General features: G+C 33.6%; 1 protein-coding gene across 4 annotated transcripts in view; it reads right to left on the bottom strand.

The window, feature by feature from the left end:
• Positions 1-26,553, bottom strand: part of LOC128178688 (sodium/potassium/calcium exchanger 2-like) — a 68,691-nt gene that overhangs the window by 37,123 nt on the left and 5,015 nt on the right. Inside the window, exons 1-2 of one of the 4 annotated variants that reach the window (XM_052845971.1) lie at positions 18,463-18,580; positions 16,405-16,544 (exon numbers count right to left, since the gene is read on the bottom strand). The gene's annotated coding sequence lies outside the window, so the exon portion shown is untranslated. Of the gene's footprint in view, positions 1-15,082; positions 15,344-16,404; positions 16,545-18,462; positions 18,581-26,553 lie in introns of those variants that run through there. The other 3 variants (XM_052845972.1, XM_052845974.1, XM_052845970.1) reach the window with 3 other exon arrangements.

Genomic DNA, 26,553 nt, shown 5'->3' with positions numbered 1-26,553 from the left:
AATTCTTTGTCATGTAAACAAGGCTTGTGCCCTGTTTTTGTTTACTTATAGGTTCAATACACCAGTAGAAATCATTTTCAAGCTGATTTGTCTATCTTAAAATTCTTTTTCATTTTAACATAAATAAACAGTTTCTAACGTTTAAAACAATCATTTCAGATCTAAAACTGGAGTTTTCACTTTAACATTCAAAATGTAAACAATGTAAGCAATCCTGAATCCAATGCAGTTTCATTATTATTTGTTGAATAACAGTTATATGTATTGTTTTCACAGACTTGGGTATTTGTTTCTGTTTGTTTGTTACATGAACTTTTGTAAACACACTAAGGTCTTTTATTTTCATCACAACTCAAACTTTAAAGGTCTTATACCTAAGATACAACACTTTGAGACTTAGTTTGCTTGTAAAGAAAACAATACCTTAATTTGCAAGATGCCAAGTGGGAATTCTAGAAAGATGATTCTACTTGTAATTAGTACATACTTATTATATCATAGATTAGACCATTTAAACATGTTGAAATGTGTCTATTTTGATCTTCCATATAAAGAAAAAGTTTTCTAGCATTTATCTAGATAACTGTCCTCATATTACATGTTCCAGTAAAATTCCACAAAAATTTTGTTCTTTGAGGTTTTTTCTAAGTTTTTTTACTGTCATTTAGCTGATCCAGAATTTGAAATAAGTTATCTATAGATCTACTGAGAAAAAAAATAGTTATCTAGTAGAAAGAACATTCCCAAGTTGTGAAATTTAATGACATTGTTATAGAATTTATAAGACTCAGAGCATCATACTATTTACCAGTGCTGTTTGTTTCATTTCCCCTCTCAATGATTACTGGTATAGTGGAAAGCATTATTTCAAGATATCCCCCTTTTGATGATTAATACTGTCTTAAATCATATTATAGTCCATAATAAGAAAGTACCTACATGTAATTAGTCCTAAATCAGCTATATACATGTATACACAAAACCACAAGCAGAAATGATATTTCTGCCAAAGTCAATTCAACTTATTTTTGTTGCTAAATAATACCAGTAATTCATTTAGCTTTTCAAATATATATACTTAGTCTACATGTATGCTAATTATATAATGCAAATTATTTTGCGAATAAACATTCAATATTGTAAATTTATCACATGTTTATCTATTAAATAAGCATTGGATATGACTCATGTAATAAATTTTGACATAACACTGTTCTTACGCCACATGACATCATAATTAAACATTATGTAGCTTAAGAGGATGATTGACGTAGAATGAAAAAGTAAGAAAATAATTCAGTTGAAAGTGTAGAATTAGAAATGTGAAGCATTTAATGCTGTTTCATATTTATTCATAAATTGATTAAAATATGTAAGAAAATGAAATCTTCAAGAAACTTTTTTCCATGCATCAAGTTGTTGGCGCCTTATAAAAGACGGCGATAAAAGACAAAAAAATCTCTCATGATTTGCGATGGTAATGATTTTTATCGAACCCATTGCGTGTTTTCTATATCCTTGCCAAGGCTCAGAGATAAAAAACATGAAGTCGTTGGATAAAAATTATATACAGGGTTGACAGCATCAGCTGAGGATACTAAGGTCAAGGTCAGTAAAACAAGAGTGGAAAACTTATTAATAATATGCATCTTATTAATAATACAACTCTTTCAAGTCATATTTCCACGGAAATCATTTGTGGGGCAATAAACTTTAATCAATCTAGTCTTTGGAAAATCAATACACATTTTCATCAAACAAAATTTAAAAATACCATCTTGCTTTAATTTTCAATTTATGCAATGATTAGAAATAAATCATGTCATTTTTTAATTTTCATTTTAAAACCTGACAGTGTTCAAATTAAATATAGATTTCTCTTTAAATTCTGTCATAGTGATTAGTTGTATACTAAGCTTCCTCAGGTTAGTTTCCACCTCTATGATGTGAGAGTGATAATTTGTATGTAGGATGACTCGACAATACCTGGTAATTGATAATGGTTTAAGTACTGCAATAATTTTCTGGAGGTTCTCTAGTAAATAGATTTCCATGCTCCCCATTTCTGCATTGTTAAAGGAATAAATTCAATAGTTAAAGGGACTTAGATATGATTTGACTTAAAATTTTCAAATTTTATTTTTCCATGTTCAATGTTTATAATGATAAATATTGAAGTTTATAATGCTATGTCAAAATTTGAAAGTCAAATATCAAGTTATAAGCAAGATACAAATTTTATAATTTTTTGTTTGTGAACAAAGCTCTAATATCGTCATTGTTCACATAATATGTGTTGTATTGGTGTAAGTTTCAATAAAAAATAATTTTCGTTTGTTGATAATAGTATTTATGAAGAGATTGAATAAATTTAAATTGTTTTATATAAGTCATTTTCTCTAAAAAATGGTAATTCTCTTCATTACATTTTTTGTAAACAATTAACCATTAAACTTGAGCTTTGTTTATATTCCTCTGTATCTCGATTGTAACTGGACTTTAACATTCAATATTTTGGTCAATCATTTAAAATGCACCACTAAACCATTTTATACATAATAAATAAAAATAAAATTTTTGATCTCAATTCGTGTCCAAGCCCCTTTAAGATTCTGCTAAAATGAAAACTCTTGGACAAAAAAATGTAAAGAAGTAAGAAAATAAAGGACAGCTTATACAGAACCTCTGGCAGTGATTTTTCAACAGTCAATTAAGGTCCAAATTTCCACCCCTTCCCCTTTCCCCAATTTAAGGTTCTCCGATCCTCAGCCTCAAAGTATTTTTCTCATCATAAAAATGTTATTCATCCTTGAAACTTTATAAATAAAATAAAAAGAAAATTTTTTGATGGTATCCATGCATTAATGAAGTTAATGCAATTCTGGGCATGATGAATACATTGGAATAAACGTATGCAAGTTGAGTTCAAATTAGGAAAAAAAACAGCTATCCCAGTGCATCGATGACTCAAACATCTTTACCTTTAGGTTGTAGGTCTCTGTGGAGCCACTAAGCCAAGCAGTTCGTTGAATGGCTTTGCGCAATATTAACACTACAAGACTAATTAAATTTGTCTACATATTTGCTTGTCTACATATTTTATGGTATGAACAAAAAAATTCCAGATAATTTAGAGATATCAAACATGGCTGAGGATTGGAGATCGTTAACCTTTACTTTTTCACTATTGTTTATATTTTTGATTAGCTCTCTCTTCAAACAAAACTTTAAATACAGTACACTGCAATACTAAGTTTTTCTCAAATGATCAAACCTTTGAAAGCCATTGTGAGGTCCGTTTTTAAATACGCAGGAAAATCACAGTCTGCATTGGAGACCTGTACTTTAAAAGAATAACCTTGGTTGACAATTTAACTGAACCCTGGTACTCTTGGTTAGACTAAGACAATCAGCCAATGAATAGCACTTGTATGAGGCAACACAGTAGTTGACAAAGAAAATGCACCACAGTAGAATACAAACTTTAATCTTAATTAAAATATAAAAGGTCCAGCACTAGCTTACCAATAAATAAAAAGTTGTCCCATTACACTCATCTACCTGTTCATCCAAAGAAGTACCCTTTAGCTGGAGGTAATTAATTTTCTGTCTTTACTTATACATGTATCTTTATACATGTGTCCTATGTTTATTTTCAACAATCTCATCGTCAAACAGATTGACATTATTGATAAGAGCTTCAGTATTTGATCAGTAAGTCATTACTTTAAAACCAAAAGGGTAGATCAGTTTAAGAGTTTATAATTTTAAAAGATTGTTAAAATGCAATTGTACAAATTTTAAAACTGCAATGTAAAATATGAATATGATTCATCCACATTATAATTCTCTGTATCCCATACCTGTCCACCTTAGGACTCAGTTTGCCACATATACCAGAAGTCAAATTATCATCTCAAATGGAAAGGGGCTCATAATTATGTAAAAGTTTTAGAGTTTATAATTTTAAAAGATTGTTAAAATGCAATTGTACAAATTTTAAAACTGCAACTTAAAATATGAATATGATTCATCCACATTATAATTCTCTGTATCCCATACCTGTCCACCTTAGGACTCAGTTTGCCACATATACCAGAAGTCAAATTATTATCTCAAATGGAAAGGGGCTCATAATTATGTAAATAAAATTATGAGATATCCAAAGACTTGAAGTTTTGAGAGACAGGAATTGGAATTTCTATACCGATTTGTGATATAAACATACAGTGTAGTATTGAAGACATTGACCACTGTTTATGCATTTTACACAATATTTGTGTTCATTTCTCTTTAAACGAAACAAATCATACAAATATTATATTTCTTATTTCAGGATCATTAAGATGTGCAGTGAAATTCAGTTGCAGCCAATTGTTAGACTAGAATCAATAATATGTTCAAATCAATATTTTAGAAGACATATAAAATATAAACACATGGAAATCATTCAAATGAATTATGAATGCCTTTTCAGCATGGTAGGAAACAGGTGGGCTTAATGAAGGTATTTTATGCTCTCCTGGAAGCTCTACTATTTGCTAAATATCTCTGGAATCACAGGAAATTATTCCATCTTTGACTTCCTTTTCTCACAGCTTGCTATAAGGAAATATAATGAATTGCAAAACACAATTTATGACGTCCCTTGGAATGTCAATCCCATTTAAAAATGTCAAGGTTAAGCAAATGGATAATCATAAATGGTCATTTTCAAAAAGAACTAAAACAAGAGGCCCATGGGCCACATTGCTCACCTGAGCAACAATACGCATTATAAAATCAGCTTAATGGAGTCAAAATAAAAAAATTTGTGGACAATGTGGTATATTACATGTTGATCCTGTATAAATACAAGAGGCCAACAAGCCTTAACGGTCACCTGAGAAGCATATAACCCATACATAAACATGTCGAGGAGTCTCATATATTCATTTAATTGGGTTTCATTCTAGAGTAGAAAATTTATAAATTTGTAATGACGACCACCTCCTTGCCTAGAATCTTGCAAAAAGAACTTTGAAACCTATAATTTTGGTGAAAAACTTAAAGATCTGGTCTACAAAATCATGAATTCAATTTTCCTTTCAGGTGTAAGGGAGTAAAGAAGATAATTTTTAAACATTATACGCATTAACACCTAAACATCCGTTTTGGCCCTGCCCTAGAGTCAAAACCCATACTCCAGAGGACATGAAATTAAAAATTTTTAGTAGAGGACTTACCGGTGAACATACCGTATATCGGGTATTTTTTACGTGCTGCTAATTTTTACAAGTTTTATAATTCCGTAAAAATTAAATGCGTAAATTTTCAGACAAGTAAAAAAAACACCGCACTTAAATTTTCTACATTGTACGTATGAGATTAATGTTCATTACCTTCAGCTCAGTCCCTTATGGCTGTATATGTAGGTATATTTGAGCGTTTTTGGTCACTTTGTGATAACAGTTCAGATCTTTCTATTCAGTCTTGAGTATTTTTTAAAACTATGTATAATGCCACGTTAGTAGCTAGATGTCTTTTTTGGTTGGGAGAGAAAAAAAAGGGAGAGAAAATTTTTTTGAAATGGAGTTGTCTTTCTTTTTTTCCAGGTAAATCGAACTGAGACAAGCACATGGTGTACATCAATGATGATACCCAGATAAATAGGAATAAGTAAAGTGTATATCACAGATGAAATAAAGGTAAATGTATAAACACAATCATAAATATAAAGAATCGTTAACAGAAAAACAATTTTCTGATTTGTACATGTGTGTCAACTGTAACAAAGTCACAGTGAAATTTTCCCCCCTTTAACACAGATGATTTTAATTTTTACAGACATGTCCAATTCATAAAAAAATTACGCCTAAAAATTCAAATCACCCTATTTTATGACAAATTCGTGAAAATCACGGCAGTAAAAATTACCCATTATACGGTAATTATTAAGTCAGTTTTTAATACAGATGTGTGAGAATAGAGAAGAAGATTTTAAAATATTAAATGCATTAACACTATATTGCCATATTGCCCCTGACCCAGGGGCCATGAATTTCACAATTTATGTAGAGAAGTTAGTGGACGTCATAACCATGTATTCAGTTTTTTGCCCACATGTTTGGGAGTAAAGAAGGAGTTTTTTAAGATTTAATATTACATTTTTACAATATGACCATATTGGCCCCACCCTAGAGCCTGAACCTCTGACACAGGAGTCATGAATTTCACAATTTTGGTTGAGGGCTTCATGGACGTCATAATTATACATTTAGTTTTTCACAACAGCAGGTGTTATATTATGGAATAAAATCACATGGTCTTATTGGTTCTAGGTAGACGAGAAAATCACACAAATCTGAGGTTGTGAATGTCACTTGCAAATCCTACTAAGTGGAGTCAATGACATCATTGAAGTCTCTGGAAAATATTTTGATTATGATATAGTATACACATAATTTATCCAGCTATCATTCAGGTCTAATTGATGCCATCTCCTTTTTTTTTTTTTTTTTGCTTCATCTTCATGTTTCAAGAAATGTTTACTTAGATATATTTATATCTTAATGGAGGAGCTAGTGGCTTTCAAGAAAATATGGGTTCATTGCTTCAAAAAATATTTCTATGTCTTTTGTAGCTTAAATACATACACTGGTATATATTCAATATCATTTAAGAATTCAACAACCATTAATTGAGGAAATGAGTTAATCTTGCACTTGAATATTCACTTTCTTCTATGAGCAAAATCCAATGTTTATTTCTGCTTTTGATTATCTCTATCTTTAGGCTTCCCTAACTGTCTATGTGTAACAGTATTAAAGGCCAAGTTTTTTAACCGGGTGGTTTACCTCAGGTAAGTTCAGGTGGGGGTGGAGCCTATATCAATAAAGGTGTGAAGCCCCGAGGGAAACACATTTGCTTGTGTATACATGTCTATAAACACGGGGTGTTAAAATGCTTTCAACAGAGATTTTTCAAGATCTAGAAAAATATTGTATTTATAATATGTACTTGGAAAAGCAAATGGTCGATCGTTGAGATGAATATAAAAGCATGAAATAACCGCGTGCGACATGGCCAAAATCTTTCGTTTGGTTAAACAAGTTTCTGACAAGATCCAGTGAGAGTTTATCGCAATGTTTAATACAATATGTTATCAGCGTACCTACTCAAATACTAATGCAACATTTATACAATATACGTTTGTATTACTTCTCCGATCAGTTGCTAAAGTACACATAATTCTACCTGCTGCACATGTTCTAGAGTTGTCTGTACTTGTTTCTTTTCCGGTTTCGGCTCGTGAAAATTCTCATAGAAATATGATAATTAAAGTTATAAATCGTGGACCAAATAATTGATTTAATTTAATTCTGTATTCTCAATTATTTACAAACATCTTTATTAATAAAAGAAAGTTCTCATAGATGATTGGCGCCACATGATTTTGACAGACTGCAGGTGATCAGCGCGTTTCAGTGTGGTAAATAAATGGAGTTCGAGTAAATTTTTAATTCAAATCTTTCACAATTTTCAAGAGCAGAAAATTTAATTTAATTTAATCGCTGTCAACAGTAGTTTCTTTTGATTATATTTCATCGTCACGGTATCCATCAAAAGACAAGAGTTGCATGATAGTCGCGAGCAATAGACATGGTTTACACAGGACAAGTAAATGAATGTCAATCATTTTTTAACACCCAATCTGGGGAGAACTTGAGAAGGTGGCTCAAGACAGAGACAAGTGGAGGAGTCTAGTCCTTGCCCTATGTGCCCCTGGGCATAGCAAGGACTAGGTAGGTAGGTAACCTGGGGCCTCAATTCAGTTGATTGTCAGGGGCACACTGACCAAGTAAATTTGAAGGCGGTGCTTATTTTCTCAGTCTTTAAGGTCAAGATCTATTAAATGATTCCAGACAGTCTTTTTGGTGCTAGAACTATTATGACGTCATAATTGATTTGATGAATTTTTTTCCCGTATTTTACGGCTTTTAAAGAATTGTGTGTAAAATAAAACAATATTTTGACATTCTATATTTAATCACGGGATAAGTAATTCCGGTACCTATATTCTATTTGACATCATTTTAAAGAGGAGGTCAAGAGCTTGTATAATGCCGTTTTTGGAGAGACGGTAGGCATTCTAGATATATTTCATTGGTCAAAAATGGACAAAACTCCGAGATTTGTTACTTTTATCCTTCATATTGCATAGAAAACGATTGTTTAAAACATGATTTTTCATTGTTTTTTCCAAAAATTTAAGCCCCGGTACACCCTATCAAATAAAGTAATAAATATGAAGCATCATTAAAAGAATTTATATCCTGAATTTCATAAACCTGTAGGCACCTTACATTTACTAGATCTTGACCTTAAAGAGCTTAATATAAAATATGATCCAGGGCTGAAGAGACTAGAACTGTATTCGAATACAATGTATAAAAACAAAATGCAATCCAGAATAAAAAAGGAAAATCCACGAGTACTTTTTCTGGGTTTTAATGCAATTTATGGTAGGAATCATATATTTATTTCACACTATGAGAACATATAGCATATTTGAGTCAATACCATCATAGATGATTCACATGTTTAGGCAGCCATCTTTATCATTACGTAAGGTAAAACTCGTTTGGTAGGAACACCGATATAACTAAATCTCATATATAGCGAAGTTTATTTCGAATGCCCGGTAAAATTCTTATCAAATCTTTGCAAAACTTTGGGGTTATATAATATTATTTGTATATAAAGAATGTACGGATATAGCGAACTAATTTTGAGTCCAGTAGAGGTGAAAAATGACAAAATTTTAACAATTTTATAAAAAAATTCTTTACAATTAAAATAGTTTGAACTACCATAATAGTTTTCATAGTACTTCCATTCTAAGCCCCAATTAGCAAAGATTGTAGTCTGGTGAATGAAAACATGTATATAGCGAATTTGCTACAGTTATTATTATGAATTTGTTAAAGGGATATAATGAAATCAATATAAATATAACGAAGTAAATCCATTGATCCCTAGAACTTCACTATAACTGAGTTTTACTGTATTTTTTATAATCATAACAGAGACGTTTGTATGCATATACCATGTCATATGTTTAAGCATATTATTTCAATTTCAATTAAATCCAAAAAACCGAAGAAATCTAACATATGACACTACATTTGTAGATCAATTATGGGAATTTTTGATTTTCTCCTTTTTTCTTTATTAAAGTCTTGTTTGCCTTTTTCAAAACTTGAATTTTCATTATGGGTATATTTAACTAAATTAAAAAAAAAAAATTACGGAAGTAGTTACTGATTCAATCATAATACACCATAATACAAACAGTACCGATCAGACCCAACCTAACAGAAAGTAAACCCAAACTAAACCCTAGGTTTACTTTCAAGGTTATAACCCTGGGTTTTCTAGAGTGAACCCAGAGTAAAACCAAAGTAAACCTAGAGTGGACACAGAGAGTAAACACCAGTCAGAAGTATACCCCTAAAATCAGACCCTGCATGTATTTGGAATATACAAAGGACAGATATTACAGGCAGCAAGACATGATAAAAGATAGGTCTGCTCTACACTTCAGTTGACCCCAAAAGCAAATCCAGAGTAAACCAAATTAAACCCCGACTGGCGAGTTAACCCACAGTAACTCCCAAGTGGATGCAAATTTGTAAAAAGCAGATCCAGAGTAAGTTAGTTTAGTTAGTTAGTTAAAGCATCTCCGTGCCATGAAGACACATAGGGTCGGCGCTCATCCTAGTTTCCATAGTGCTAAGGGGATGATAGTCCTTGACTCCCCCTGGATGGGACACCAGTCCATCGCAGGTTAACCCCCGGCGTTGGTTGGTACCCAATTTCAGCTGGGTGGACTGAGACAATGTACATTAAGTGCCTTGTCTAGGTACACAACACATAACATCATGTTACCACAGCAGGGTTTGAACAAGCGATCTATCGGTTACTGGCCTAACGCCCCAAACCACTGAGTGTAATGCCATATGACTCAGAGTAAACCCAGCCCAAGTAAACCCCGAAAGTAAACCTGGGGTTTAGTTAGGGTTTACCTTGGTGTTAGGTTGGGTCTGATGGGTACTGGTAGTTTTAAATATTTGTGTTAAATCTATATTTACTTAATGTAAAAATTTAGAAATGTACATATTTCACTTCAGTCTGCAATTGAATAGATACACAATGCCACTTTTTCTCTATAGGCCTACTGATATTTCCCCTAGATCATATCTATAAAATCAAGCCAATATTCATTGTTACAGAAAAAATTGATTTTCCTAAAGGATTTATTATAATGGGAAAAACAATCCTTGAATATGAATTGAGTTTGTCACTGCCTCCTCTGAATCTCTAAGGCTACATACCTGCTAGATGAATAAATTTATCTATGTTAATTGTCTGTAATTCAACTTTAAAATCAATATTTCTTCGTCTTCCTTGTTACCATGACTACAAGTAAGCACAGTCATGATTCAGGAAGATGGACACTGAGAATTTTGACTTTTTAAATGCTATCTGATTTTTAATCAACGTATCATATTATAATTAAAACTAACCATTTCTGTGAGTATATGTAATTATTATTTTGCTTTTTTAGGGAGGGGGGGGGGGGGTTCCATCTATTTATAAATCTACTTTAATGTTTAAGATAATGCATGTATAATTCAATAGTTAATACTAAAGCATCAAAACTAATTTAACCAATTATGGTAACCCTCTGGATTAAATTCTGTTACATTGAAAACAATGAAAACAACTATTCATACGAGGTAAAATAAAAAGTTGGGTACTGGTAGAATTTTAAAAATTGTGCACTAAATGACTGCAGGATATTTAATAATGTTTTAACAAGAGGCCAACTGGCCTTAACGGTCACCTGAGTAGCAAATAACCAATACACAAACTTGTCGAAGAGTCTCATATATGCATTTATTAATTAATTAGGTTTCATTCTGGAGTAGAAAAATTATAAATTTGTAATGACGACCACCTCCCTGCCTGAAATCTTTCAAAAAGAACTGTGAAATCTATAATTTTGGCAAAAAACTTAAAGATCTGGTCTACAAAATCATGAATTCAGTTTTCCTTTCAGGTGTGTGGGAGTAAAGAAGATAATTTTTTAACATTATATGTATTAACACCTATACATCCATTTTGGCTCTAGCTGCCCTAGAGTCAAAACCCGTACTCTACGGGGACATGAAAATTAAAATTTCAGTAGAGGACTTCCTGGTAAACATAATTATAAGTCAGTTTTTTTAAACAGATGTGTAGAAATAGAGAAGAAAATTTTTAAACATTATATGTATTAACACTATATTGCCTTATTGCCCCCCCCCCCCCCTCATGTCCTGAACCCCTGACCCAGGGGCCATGAATTTCACAATTTAGGTAGAGGAGTTAGTGGACATCATAACCATGTATTCAGTTTTAGACCACATGTGTGGGAGTAGAGAAGAAGATTTTCTACGATTTAAATTTTTTTTTTTTTTTTTTTTTCCTATATGGCCACATTAGCCCCACCATAGAGCCTGAACCTCTAACAAAGGAGTCATGAATTTCACAATTTTGGTAGAAGGCCTCATGGACATTATAACCAGGCATTTAGTTTTTAACAAATATATATGAGAGTAGAGAGGAAGATTTCTAAGATTTAATACATTTTTACTATATGGCCATATTGGCCCCACCCTAAAATCTGAACCTCTGACCCAGGGGTCATGAATTTCACAAATTTAGTAGAGGGCCTCATGGACATCATAATCATGCATTTAGTTTTTAACAAATATGTATGGGAGTAGAGATAAATATTTTCTAATATTTAATACAATTTGACTATATGGCCATATTGGCCCTACCCTAGAGCCTGAACCCCTGACCCAAGGGTCATGAATTTCACAATTTAGGTAGAGGGCTTCATGGACATCATAACTATGCAACCAGGTTTTTTTCCTCAAATGTGTGGGAGTAGAGAAGACGATTTTTGAAAATTTGGCTTTCTTTTGCATATTTGGGCCCTCGAGCTCATGTGGCGCCCCGGGGGTGGTAGAGCCTAAATTCCACAATTTAGATTCCTCTTACCATAGAGATCCCTCACACCAAAAGTGGTAACAATCAGCTTTGTAGTTTTTAAGAAGAAGTTAAAAATGTAAAATTGTTAACGCACGAAGCATGTCACACGACGACGGACAAAAACGGATAGTAAACTCAGGTGACCTAAAAAGTCTATCCCCCCACCCTACTACTCAAAATTTTGATTTTAACGAACTTGAATCCACACTATCTGAAGTTGCTTTCACCTAAGTTACAGCTTTTCTAGGCAAATGGTCATTAAGAAGATTTTAAGTTTTTTCTTTATACACTCCGATGTACAAATTTGTCCCCCCCCCCCCCCATTGTGACCCCATCGTGACCTCATCCTACCCCACTGACTTCATACATAGTCAGCGCATGTTTGTCTATTGTTCTATGTTTAACAGTAGTTATATATTTGCATTATCAAAGTTATGTCAAAGGGAGATTTATAGAAAAACATGTGCTCATGGTTTAAATGAGAAACAAGAGGCTGTTGGGCCACATCGCTCACCTGAGGAACAATAGGTATGATAAAATCAGCTTAATGGAGTCATAATACAAACTCTCTGGACAATGTACATGTAATACATGTAATAATACATGTAGATCCTGTATAAATAAAATCCATTTTCCCCCTGGATATTCTTATGTTTATAATCATTAGTCCCTTTTCTGGCTGATTAGTTTCTGAGAAGAAGATTTTTAAAGATTTACCCTCTTTATATTCCTCTGTTAAAATTAGACCCCCCATTGTGGCCCAACCCTACCCCTGGGGATCATGATTTTCACAACTTTGAATCTACACTACCTGATGATGCTTTCACACAAGTTTCAGCTTTCCTGGCTGATTAGTTTCTGAGAAGAAGACTTTTAAAGATTTACTCTATATATTCATATGTTAAACTTTGACACCCCATTGTGGCCCCACCCTACCACCGGGGGCCACGACTTTCACAACTTTGAATTTACACTACCTGAGGATACTTCCACACAAGTTTCAGCTTTGCTGGCTGATTAGTTTCTGAGAAGATTTTTAAAGATTTACTCTATATATTACTATGTTAAACTTCGACACCCCATTGTGGCCCCACCCTACCCCCGGGGGCCATGATTTTCACAACTTTGAATCTACACTACCTGAGGATTCTTCCACAAGTGTCAGCTTTCCTAGCTGATTAGTTTCTGAGAAGAAGATTTTTAAAGATTTACTCTATATATTCCTATGTAAAACTTTGTTCCCCCATTGTGGCCCCACCCTACAATCGGGGGTCATGATTTTCACAACTTTGTATCTACATTACCTGAGGATGCTTTTACACAAGTTTCAGCTTTCCTGGTCTTATGGTTCATAAGAAGAATTTTTTTTAGGTCCTTAATTTTCAAAACTTAGTCTAAAAACGCTTTGTGCCAAGTTTGGTTGAAATTGGTCCAGTGGTTCTTGAGAAGATGTTGAAAATGTGAAAAGTTTACAGACAGACGGACAGACAAACAGACAGACGACAGACAAAATGTGATCAGAATAGCTCAATTGAGCTTATAGCTCAGGTGAGCTAAAAACTGCTTCTTCTTAGTTGTAACCAAGGGCTGATTCATGTTGAATATTATAATTCACCATATGATTTCTCACCTCAGGTAACTTTGTGAATACAAAATTTTATCACATGACGTGTAAGGTGGCATGTTATGTGCTAACTAGGACAATGTTTTCGAACATGTTAAGTTGTCATTTAGCATTGATTTAAAGTCTTTTGTACTAAGATGGGCATGGTCTATTTTTTGAAACGATAGTAAATAGTTATACTTGTACCATATATAATAGATAGGGTTATGGTGAAAGAGTGATCACAAAAATTTTATACATGGTATCGTTATTCATGCTAGTCTAATTTTAGAACCATTTTGTTAATGTCAGCTCTTATGAATATTAATTTCAATCTTATGTTTGATCAAGGGCATATAAGCGAAAATTTCTCCTTTTCTCAAAAGTTGTAAAGAGAAGAACATAGAATGAGCTTAATGTATCACAGTCTCAAATCTTATAATAGGAAATTGACTAGACTGTTAAGGTGGTATTGGACACTTCCATGTTGTGACGTATTGTTAATCGAAATAAACAATAAAGTGTAATTATATAAGTAGTTTCATTCCAAAAATGGTCACCTTACTGTAGCGCAGTGGGTTAGAGGGTTTACTACAAACTTGTAAGTCATGAGTTCGAATCCCGCTGGGGGTTTTACCATTTTTACCTTTACAAATATTTTTAAAATCTATTTTTTGGTTAAATATTGTAAAATTTGAAAATTCTAAACCGGTGAAAGTTTTTCAATTATATATATAGTACTTTATTACACATTAATAACGACAGATGTCCCATACCACCTTAAAAAAATTAAACAAAAGTGATATTAGGTTAAGAAATAACGCAACAGAAGTGACTGAAGAAGGGTCCTAAACCTGGCGCTTAGTGCAGTCATCCTTTAAAAAAAGTTAAATCACTAAATAACTTTAGTTTTACATTTGACACACTTCAGACTTCAGTGTAGTATCAATATTGTTTACTTATGAATTACATTGACCCTTACTCTTTCACTTTTAAACATTGTAGGTTGTTTTCATATATAATGATAATTCATCTTATTAATCCACAGAAGTACATCATTTTGTAAATGAAATTCTCATGTCTTGGCAGGTGATCGAGAATAGTCCAATAATTAATAATGCTTGTCCTGGTATTTTTCAAACAGTGATATAGTTTAATCAAACTACATTGACCCTTTTTCATGCTGATATAGCCATGCATGAGGGGATATAAGAGTGAATCAGCATTGTCCAAATGGATCTTGTCTTATTGGTGAGGACTGCTGGTTTCTATGTAAGCCAGGTCCTGTAGCTGTAGGCCTATCAATTTTTCAATCTTGCCACCTTAATACTGTTCAAATGCATCATCGCAGATTAAGCTTCTCTAATAAATCAATATAAAAATAATATCTGTTACCTGATTATTCACTGCAGAGATAATTATCCTTTTAGCAAAGAATCGAAATCTCCTTTCCATTAAAGCACAGTCGCCTGAAAATCACTGAGGGAACATGGCAATTCTAATAAGTATTTCTACATGTGCAGAATTAAGTTGGGGGTATTTAATTTTTTAATCTAGCTCCAACAATGTAGTCGTTGAGCCTTTGCTATTTAATTTTAACATCCAGGCAAACAATAGCTCTTGACTACGTCTATTTTTGCAATACCCGATTTGACGTCATGAAAGTACATTGATCTACTTTAAGCACTGTGTGTATTTCAAAATATATTGTAAACTGCATGTTGAAATTCATTGCATTGCATTCATGCATTGTATACCCATATATTTATAGACAAAATAAATTAATATTGCCATGCTTTACAAGCAGCAGAAATTGAAAGGATGCGTAACCTAGGACAGTTCCAAATACTTTCAAACAATTCTAAACTGGTCATATATGCTTGAAATCTACAATAGCTTATTGGTTCGAGTCAAATATAAAACCAATATTATTGAAAAGCTGGAGGATAATCCATAGATGCAGCGTGTTGCAATGAATTTAAAATATATTCAATGACTATTGCTCTTTAAATGAAAGAAAACTCAACCTTGAATGACTTTAAATCATTTCTCAAGACACTTGTGTGAAAATCTCTCAGGATGTATTCTCCTGGTTAGATTGGGTATTGTGAAGGCTGGTCTCAGTGGAGCCATAAACCAAATAATTCAGGGTATTATTCTCAGGTCTTAGAAACATATTACAAATCAAATCAAATATAAATATCCTAAAGAAATTTTGAGATTAGTGACATAACAATCTTAATCCCTTTGTTTATCAAAATTAATTAAATGTCTAAATAGGTCCACATCTGTATAAACATAAGCTTTTTAATAACTGTATATAGATTCAGATTTCATTTAACCAAGGCATTAATTAATACATGTAACACAGACAAAACCATTTGTTAATATACCTCATAAAATCATGATGATGAATAACAATTCTCAGGTGTGACAAAACATGAAAATGTTTACCACAAGTTAGAATTTTGAAAATCAATTCTGACTATGACTGATTTGAACAAATTCTAAGATATCGTTCATGGCTCATGCTCAAGATGTCCAAAGTACATTTGCCAGCTAATTACTATATATTTCATCCATCAACATCCTCTCCCCATCCCAGAACAGGGGATAAAAATTATTTTTGATAAAACATCACTGTTTTCATTTTCGAGATATACACAGTACCCACCTCCAATCAGTAGAAGAACTATATAATTATATATAGATCCTACCTTGACTTATTCCTTGTTTAACTGACTCCGGCTGGACTGCAGCCCTTGTATAGGAGAAGCCATAAAGTAGCCAATTTCCTTGATTGTCCCAGCATCGCTTTAATCAAGCAAGCAGTAATGTTCCGATGATGAAAATGAACCTGCAATGTTGATCTTTTTATGTTAAAATGTTGCATTACAATAGGAAGAGGGGGAGAGAATTAATCTGCTGAACTTTGGCTGCTGTGCAAAAGAACATAGGAAAAAAGCCATTCTTATCATGCAAAGATCACTTTTCATTTGGAGGGAGAAGTATGGGTATAAAAGGAATGAAATCCTGCTTCAATGATAAAACATTAATCAACAGACAAAAATCCTGTATATGTTCTGAGATCTATTAACCTCTGAAGTTTATACTGCCAACCAGGATTATAGAGAGATTGTTTAACATTCGATTCCAGACACTACAGTTTTTAAGACTAGATTTTGGGACGACATTAATGTGGTGGAGAAGTGATTGTCCTTTTACCGGGTAATCATGCATTTAACTTTAAAGTGTTAACACCATCTCAAAGTTCAACCATTCATAAAAATATTTGCCTCAACCTTTTATTGAACATTGGCATTCAGACATTTGTTAAAAGTATACATTTAATGACTTTGACAGCAGATAATACAAAACATATTACCGGTACATACATATTCAGTAGGAATGGAGACTCATACCATGCAATTACAATTTTTTATGCATTCTTAAATTATAAAAAGAGTCCCAGGGGGCACAGCGCTCACATGAGTCTTAACTCTGATCAAATTAGCATAACAGTATCAATATCAAAATTTCTTGACAACTAAGTACAGTAGACCTTGCTGAAAATTTTTGATTATCCACATACATATATGGTAAATACCAAGCCCCTTTAGTTGTTGTACATGTAAGAAGATTTTTCTCTATTCCTATATAACCCCCCCCCCCCCCCCCCCCCCCCGCCACATTGTGGCCCAATTTTTCTCTATGGATGGAATTCATGGTTTGATCAAACTGTAATCTTGCACAACCCATGCTTTCATACAAGTTACTGCTTTTAGGACTGAAAACTTTCCCAGAATATTTTTAAAGATTTTCTCAATATATTCCAATGTAAAAATTCATCCCCCCACATTGTGGGCCCACCCTACCCCAGGGACTATGATTTGAACAAACTTGAATTTACACTATTTGAGGATGCTTCCACTTAAATTTGAGCCCTCCTTGCCTTTTAGTTTTTAAGAAGAAGATTCTAAAGATTTTCTCTAGATACATTCTTATGTAAAAATCCATACCCCCATTGAGGCCCCACCCTACCCCCAGGGACTATGATTTGAACAAACTTGAATTTACACTATCTGAGGATGCTTCCACTTAAATTTTAGCCCTCCTAACCATTAAGTTTTTGAGAAGATTTTTTTATAGATTTTCTCTATATATTCCTATGTAAAAATTTATCCTCCCATTGTGGCCCCACCCGACCCCCAGTGACCGTGATTTGATCAAAGTTAAATTTACACTACCTGAGGATGCCTCCACACAAGTTTTAGCTTTTCTGGCCAAATATTTTTTGAGAAGAAGATTTTTAAAGATTTTCTCTAGATACATTCTTATGTAAAAATCCACCCCCCTATTGTGGCCGCACCCTACCTCAGGGGACCATGATTAGAACAAACTTGACTCTACAGTGGGGCCTCAGATATCTGGATGCCAGATAACCAGACGCTTCAGTTTACGGATTATTTTATTTGGGAACAGATTTTTTATACACTGTTTTGTCTCATTTATCCGGAATTCCTCGTTCCAGATCCGGACGGTTTGTTTTTACCACAAAACACCGATTCACTACTAATCTTTCTTCATATAACAGGGACATATATACTAACTGTTAGGATACACGTCCCTGATATAACCGGACCCTAGAATTTAATGATATCCCACTCAGTACAACAGATTACCCCTGTCAATTAAGTTTTACACCTTTTTTACGTGCTAGACCCTCATGAGTAGCTTGTATAAACACCGACTTCCCAAATCACTTTTAAAATTACCGAGAGTTCTGGCCAGACAGGATAAGTCACGCCTCACAGCTCGTGGCTTGGATATCTTAAACTGTGCACCTGTCAAGTGCCATCGCATTTTTTAAAGATCCCTGTATTTCAAATAAAAAATATGCTTATTAAGGTCAAGATCTAGTAAATGACTCCAGATTGTCTTTTTGAGCTAGAACGACGTCATAATTGATTTGATGAATCTTTTTCCCGTATTTTATGGATTTAAAGGAATTATGGTATGTAGAAAATAAAACAATATTTTGACATTCTATCTTTAATCACAGGAAAAGTAATCCCAGTACCTATATTCAATTTAACATCATTTTAAAGAGGAGGTCAAGAGCTTGTTTAATGCCATTTTCGGAGAGACTGGAGAGGCATTCTAGATATATTTCATTAGTCAAAACTCAAAAATGGATAAAACTCTGAGATTTGTTACTTTTATCCTTCATATTTCATAGAAAATGGTTGTTTAAAACATGATTTTTCATTGTGTTTACCAAAAATGTAAGCCGGGTGCGCCAGTACACCCTATGAAACAAAGATACAGTGAAGTTGCCAATTCCAGGTCATCTCCAATTCTGGGTCACTGGTGTGCATTTCATGTCACATTGTTTAAATTGAAGCATAACAAACTTAATAAATACATTGATCATTAAATGATATTCGCAAATTAACATTCACAGACCCTCCGAAAAACGAATTTAGAAATCAAGCGCTTTCGAGATGGAGATTGTCACACATCTTGACATGCTATTTTCATTATTTACGCTGCAGCACAGGTGATGTAAAAGTTGTGGAAGGGCGTTAATGGATGAAAAATATTTCACATACATTCAGTTATATGTCAACAATTATTCATAATGATAACTGCTCAAATAAATTTACACCAATTAATTGATCAATCGGAAGGAATTTCCCCAATTGCGGGTCACTATGCCTGAAACATATTTTTCTGCGGATTTATGAAAACGTGAAAGAGATATAAATGAGAATCAATTGAATAAAATGATCCATCCAGCTCAGGTGTCATTTTATTTATCTTGTTTGTTATTTTTCTTAAGGTTTATTTTTCTTTTTGTCACCATGATGACATAATGATGATCATTTCATTGTGAATTACGACTGTCAGTTACATACGGAAATTGGTCCCTGTTACTTAAGTATCAGTACCGGTAGTTGTAAATATATTTTCTGATCGGCATTATTTTTTAATTGCTGCAAATTTTAAAAAAATTGTGTTCTGAGACGATTACTCGACATTACTAACACTTTGAAGTTACACGACCCGAAAATGGAGACAAGAGGCCCATGGGCCACATCGCTCATCTGAGAAACAATTGGTATGATAAAATCAGCTTAATGGAGTCATAATACAAACTATCTGGACAATGCACAATAATACATAATACATACTTTGTATCTACACTACCTGAGGATGCTTTCACACAAGTTTCAGCTTTCCTGGCTGATTAGTTTCTGAGAAGAAGACTTTTAAAGATTTACTCTATATATTCATATGTTAAACTTTGACACCCCATTGTGGCCCCACCCTACCACCGGGGGCCACGACTTTCACAACTTTGAATTTACACTACCTGAGGATACTTCCACACAAGTTTCAGCTTTGCCGGCTGATTAGTTTCTGAGAAGATTTTTAAAGATTTACTCTATATATTCCTATGTTAAACTTCGACACCCCATTGTGGCCCTACCCTACCCCCGGGGGCCATGATTTTCACAACTTTGAATTTACACTACCTGAGGATGCTTTCATACAAGTTTCAGCTTTCCTGGCTGATTAGTTTCTGAGAAGAAGATTTTTAAAGATTTACTCTATATATTCATATGTTAAACTTCGATCCCCCATTGTGGCCCCACCCTACCACCGGGGGCCACGACTTTCACAACTTTGAATTTACACTACCTGAAGATGCTTTCATACAAGTTTCAGCTTTCCTGGCTGATTAGTTTCTGAGAAGAAGACTTTTAAAGATTTACTCTATATATTCATATGTTAAACTTTGACACCCCATTGTGGCCCCACCCTACCACCGGGGGCCACGACTTTCACAACTTTGAATTTACACTACCTGAGGATACTTCCACACAAGTTTCAGCTTTGCCGGCTGATTAGTTTCTGAGAAGATTTTTAAAGATTTACTCTATATATTCTTATGTTAAACTTCGACACCCCATTGTGGCCCTACCCTACCCCCGGGGGCCATGATTTTCACAACTTTGAATTTACACTACCTGAGGATGCTTTCATACAAGTTTCAGCTTTCCTGGCTGATTAGTTTCTGAGAAGAAGATTTTTAAAGATTTACTCTATATATTCATATGTTAAACTTCGATCCCCCATTGTGGCCCCACCCTACCACCGGGGGCCACGACTTTCACAACTTTGAATTTACACTACCTGAAGATGCTTTCATACAAGTTTCAGCTTTCCTGGCTGATTAGTTTCTGAGAAGAAGACTTTTAAAGATTTACTCTATATATTCATATGTTAAACTTTGACACCCCATTGTGGCCCCACCCTACCACCGGGGGCCACGACTTTCACAACTTTGAATTTACACTACCTGAGGATACTTCCACACAAGTTTCAGCTTTGCCGGCTGATTAGTTTCTGAGAAGATTTTTAAAGATTTACTCTATATATTCTTATGTTAAACTTCGACACCCCATTGTGGCCCTACCCTACCCCCGGGGGCCATGATTTTCACAACTTTGAATTTACACTACCTGAGGATGCTTTCATACAAGTTTCAGCTTTCCTGGCTGATTAGTTTCTGAGAAGAAGATTTTTAAAGATTTACTCTATATATTCATATGTTAAACTTTGACACCCCATTGTGGCCCCACCCTACCCCGGGGGTCGGGATTTTCACAACTTTGAATCTACATTACCTGAGGATGCTTCCACACAAGTGTCAGCTTTCCTGGCTGATTAGTTTCTGAGAAGAAGATTTTTAAAGATATACTCTATATATTCCTATGTAAAACTTCCTAATTATCTCCCTTTGCAAAAGGGCGTGGTCCTTAATTTTCACAACTTTGAATCCCCTTAGGCTAAGGATGCTTTATGCCAAGTTTGGTTGAAATTGGCCCAGTGGTTCTTGAGAAGATGTTGAAAATGTGAAAAGTTTACAGACAGACAGACAGACGAACGGACAGACGGACGACAGACAAAATGTAATCAGAATAGCTCACTTGAGCTTTCAGCTCAGGTGAACTAAAAATGATTCGAAAGTGGGGAAACCATGCCTTGTTGAAATGCCTCTGTAAATATTGTTTCCGTGAATTTATATTCAAAAACAAAATGAATGCTTAAGGTAGTCCTATACTCGGCACCAAATGGGCTCAATCATTAAAAGCTTAGCTTTAAATGATAGATATACTTTCTAGCAATACATATACAAAAGAAAATATGCATGTTTACATGCTAGTTTGTTTGTTATCACCTCTCAGACGGGTGTACCCCCTTGCGAAAATTATTGACAATTATGAAATTTGCCAGACGTCCATTTTTCCTAAAAATAATTACCAATTTTGGAAAAATTAGAACAGAACATACAAAATAGAGTATAAATATTTATTTAAGCCATATCTCATCAATAATTTTGCGCAAATTTTTGTAAGTAAGTACGCTTTATGGACCTGATGTATCAAAATAGAATACAAAAAATGCAATGCTAGTATTGCGTTTGGTAATTTTTTAAAACTATTTTATGGACTCAAACTTAAATTTATGGTGTTTATTCTATAGATTGACATCTTAGAAAAAAGATTTGGTAAAATAAATTATATGTTGACAGATTACTTTTCACGCTATAAGCTCTAAACCAAGTAGACCCTGACGAAAAAATCCGTAAAAATCACATTTTGCTACAGTTTTCTGACTTGATCTGTCAACAATGTTAGATATCATTTAAACATTAATTAATTGACGATTGAATAAATTCGAAATAGCTTCTGTCTCTAAATTTAAACTGGTTTGAGTAAAAGAAAAATAAAATTTCGGGGGGGGGGGGGGGGGGGGGGGCATCAAAACAAAGAAGACATAAGCATACCTGAGATCCTGGTTAATCAGACACTTCGTTTTTCATTTTACTTTAACGGAATCGAGTTTCTCAACATTAATCATTTCTATCTCTCATAGAATACATACATTACCGTTCTAATTGCTTATTATTGCCATTGTTTACAACAGCGATGTAGAGCAAAATAAATACCGGGTATCTAAAACGCTTCGTAAAAGTCGAACCAATATTGTAAAATCCGTATTATGACGTAGTGCGATACTCGGACTACTTTAATAACACACAAAATGTACTTACAATATACATATAGTATAAGATTTTAAATAGAACACCTTTGCAAAAAATCAAAGAAACAGCCTGACGTGACCCGGAAATGGCGACTTCACTGTATTGTTATGAAGCATCATTAAAAGAATTTTTATCTTGAATTTCATAAACCTGTAGGCACCTTTCATTTACTAGATCTTGACCTTAATCAAGAAAACTGGAACTTTTTACAAAGCTTTCTGTATCATCTACCTATTCAAACATTCTTTTTAAAACGAATTGTCCCATGAATGCTTTGTTAGATTAAGTCAAAACCGGAAGTACAAGAAGAAAACAAAATGAAAGCATGTCAACTCATTGGAAGTGCATTGGTGGATCCAACTAATAAACGTTAATTTTATCAATAAAATTGACTTTATTTTAAAACAAGAGGCCAATTGGCCTTAACGGTCACCTGAGTAGCATATAACCCATACACAAACTTGTCGAGGAGTCTCATATATGCATTTAATAATTAGGTTTCATTCTGGAGTAGAAAAATTATACATATGTAAATTTGTAATGATGACCACCTCCCTTCCTGAAATCTTTCAAAAAGAACTGTACATGTGAAACCTATAATTTTGGCGAAAAACTTAAAGATCTGGTCTACAAAATCATGAATTGGGTTTTCCTTTCAGGCATGTGGGAGTAAAGAAGATAATTTTTAAACATTATAAGTATTTACACCTATACATCCATTTCGGCCCTGCCCTAGAGTCACAACCCATACTCCTTGAAAATTAAAATTTCAGTAAAGAACTTCCTGGTAAACATAATTGTAAGTCAGTTTTTTATACAGATGTGTGAAAATAGAGAAGAAAATTTTTAAACATTATATGTATTAACACTATATTGCCATATTGCCCCCCTCCCCCCATGCCCTGAACCCCTGACCCGGGGGCCATGAATTTCACAATTTAGGTAGAGGAGTTAGTGGACATCATAACCATGTATTTAGTTTTTTGCCCACATGTGTGGGAGTAAAGAAGAAGAATTTTTTGAAGATTTAAAACATTTTTACTATTTGGCCATATTGGCCCCACCCTAGAGCCTGAACCCCTAAAAAAGGGGTCATTAATTTCACAATTTCGGCAGAGGGCCTCATGGACATCATAACCAGGCATTTAGTTTTTAACAAATATATATGAGAGTAGAGAATAAGATGTTCTAAGATTTAATACATTTTTACCATATGGCCATATTGGCCCCATCCTATAGCCTGAACCCCTGACACAGCTAGGGGTCATGAATTTCACAATTTTGGTAGAGGCCCCCCCGCCGGCCTCATGGACATCATAATCATGCATTTAGTTTTTAACAAATATATATATGGGAGTAGAGAAGAAGATTTCCTAAGATTTACCATAATACATTTTAACTATATGGCCATATTGGCCCCACCCCAGATCCTGAATCCCTGACCCAGGGGTCATGAATTTCAAAATTTAGGTAGAGGGCTTCATGAACATCATAACAATGCATTTAGTTTTTAACAAAGTAGTAGAGAAGAAGATTTTATAAGATTTAATACATTTTTACTATATGGCCATATTGGCCCTAACCTAGAGCCAGAACCCCTGACCCAGGGGCCATGAAATACACAATTTTGGTAGAAGGCCTCATGGACATTATTACTATGCAACCAGTTTTTTCCTCACATGTGTGGGAGTAGAGAAGAAGATTTTTGAAAATTTGGCTTTCTTTTGCATATTTGGCCCCACATGAGGCGCCCCTGGTGTGGTAGAGCCATGAATTTCATAATTTAGATTCCTCTTACCATAGAGATGCCTCATACCAAAAATGGTAACAATCAGCCTTGTAGTTTTTAAGAAGAAGTTAAAAATGTAAAATTATTAACGCATGTCGCACGCGACAGACGAAAACGGATAGCAATAGGTCACCTGGGTTTACTCAGGTGACCCAAAAAGAAAATGAATTTTAAATTATAATAAATTATTTATTGTGGAAATTGTCATTTCTAGAAATTAATAGGTAGTTAAAAACATTACGTACATGTAAACATGGTAAATGCCAGGGCACATATCACACTTACACATAGTATTTAACTAGATTCGGTTATCATTATAGTCCGGTTAATATTTCATGACAAAATAATAAAATAAAGCGGGTGTTTCTTTATATTTAAAAATGTTCATATCAACGGACAATTCTAGTATGTATTGCAAATTGGTATGAACGACAAAAAAAACAGTATCAACACCAGGGAGCCATTGTATACAAATACATTATCATTCATGACAACAATAGACACATTTCAGATATCTGGACGCTTCACCTCTCTGCTTGCATATAAGTTACAGCTTTTCTGGCCTAATATTTTTGAGAAAAAGAATTTTGAAAAATACCGACAATTTTTCAATAATTCTAAATTATCTCTCCTTTAAAGAGGGTGTGGCCCTTCATTTGAACAAATTTGAATCCCCTTCATCCAGTGATGCTTTGTGCCAAGTTTGGTTGAAATCTGCCCAGTGGTTCTGGAGGAGAAGATGAAAATGTGAAAAGTTTACAACGCCAACAACAGACAATAGACAAAGAGGTAGAGCCACAAGGCATCAAAATGTGCCTTAAAATTTCCACAAAAATCAAGTTTGAAACAATACAAATTGTAATTACTTATAATATAGGGCACAATATTCTACTTCTATGCATATATATGAAATTTTTTCACCTCGGGCCTGTTTAGCACAAGCACATCATCAAACATACCATGGTTGTTAAAAAAAGCTGAAAATTGTAGTTTTACTGCAGTATTTCCCAAATTTGAATGCGATTGGCCACACTTGAGTACCTCTTTGAAACTTTTAAAACTGAGATATTGCATAAATGCATCTGCCTGCAAAATTTCTTAGAGATACTCAAGTGTGGCCAATATGTATTTTACAAATTTTGAAAATTTTAGTAACAGAAAATAAAACAGACCACTCTATTTTAGGGTAATTATTTGTGATTATTTACAAAATCATCATTTTATTGAATATTTGAGGAAGAAATGCATATAAACTGAACTTAAGCATGTTTTATCTAGTAATTTTTTACTGTGTATTCATGCTTAACATCGTGCATCATCAATGACGTCATAGTTTGACGGGTGTCTTCCCACTTAGCCAACATTTTGAAAAAATACAGGTAAAATACAGGTAGATTTGTGTTGGCTAAGTGGGAATAGAGTGCAGGTGGAGAACAAAAGAATTTAATTACAGGTTAGCTATAGTCTGTTTTCAGATGAAAGTAGAAGAAATAATATATATTTGTTAATTGTTAGCCTACAGAAGAATACATATGAATTGAGCTTCTATCCCAGAACTGTATTTTATTTTATTAATTCAGATGAAAATGTTAATTTTTAAAAATGAATTGTTACATATTCCCCTATAATTCACGCCCTTAAATAGGGTACAAATATCATGGCTTGTCTATTTTCATCATAAATTGAGAAAATTATATAAGCTGATTTTTAAACTTAAACTTTGCATTGTAAAAATTTTGTAATTATAAGAATCACATTTAAAATTTTAATTATACATCATATATGGGTCATATTTCAATTTTTTTTCAATTTTCTTTGGTTTCTATGATTATTTTGATTAATTCCAATCTACAGAATATGAAATTAACAAATCACAAAAACACTAGAGTAAAGTGCTTATATTTTCAATCGTGTATGATGATCAATACATCATTAGTTATGAAGATAAAATCTTCCGTTGTC

Source organism: Crassostrea angulata, chromosome 3 (assembly GCF_025612915.1).
Source record: "Crassostrea angulata isolate pt1a10 chromosome 3, ASM2561291v2, whole genome shotgun sequence".
NCBI lineage: Eukaryota > Metazoa > Mollusca > Bivalvia > Ostreida > Ostreidae > Magallana > Magallana angulata.
The sequence above is the reverse complement of the archived record's forward strand: the minus strand, read 5'-3'. Positions and strand labels throughout refer to the sequence as shown.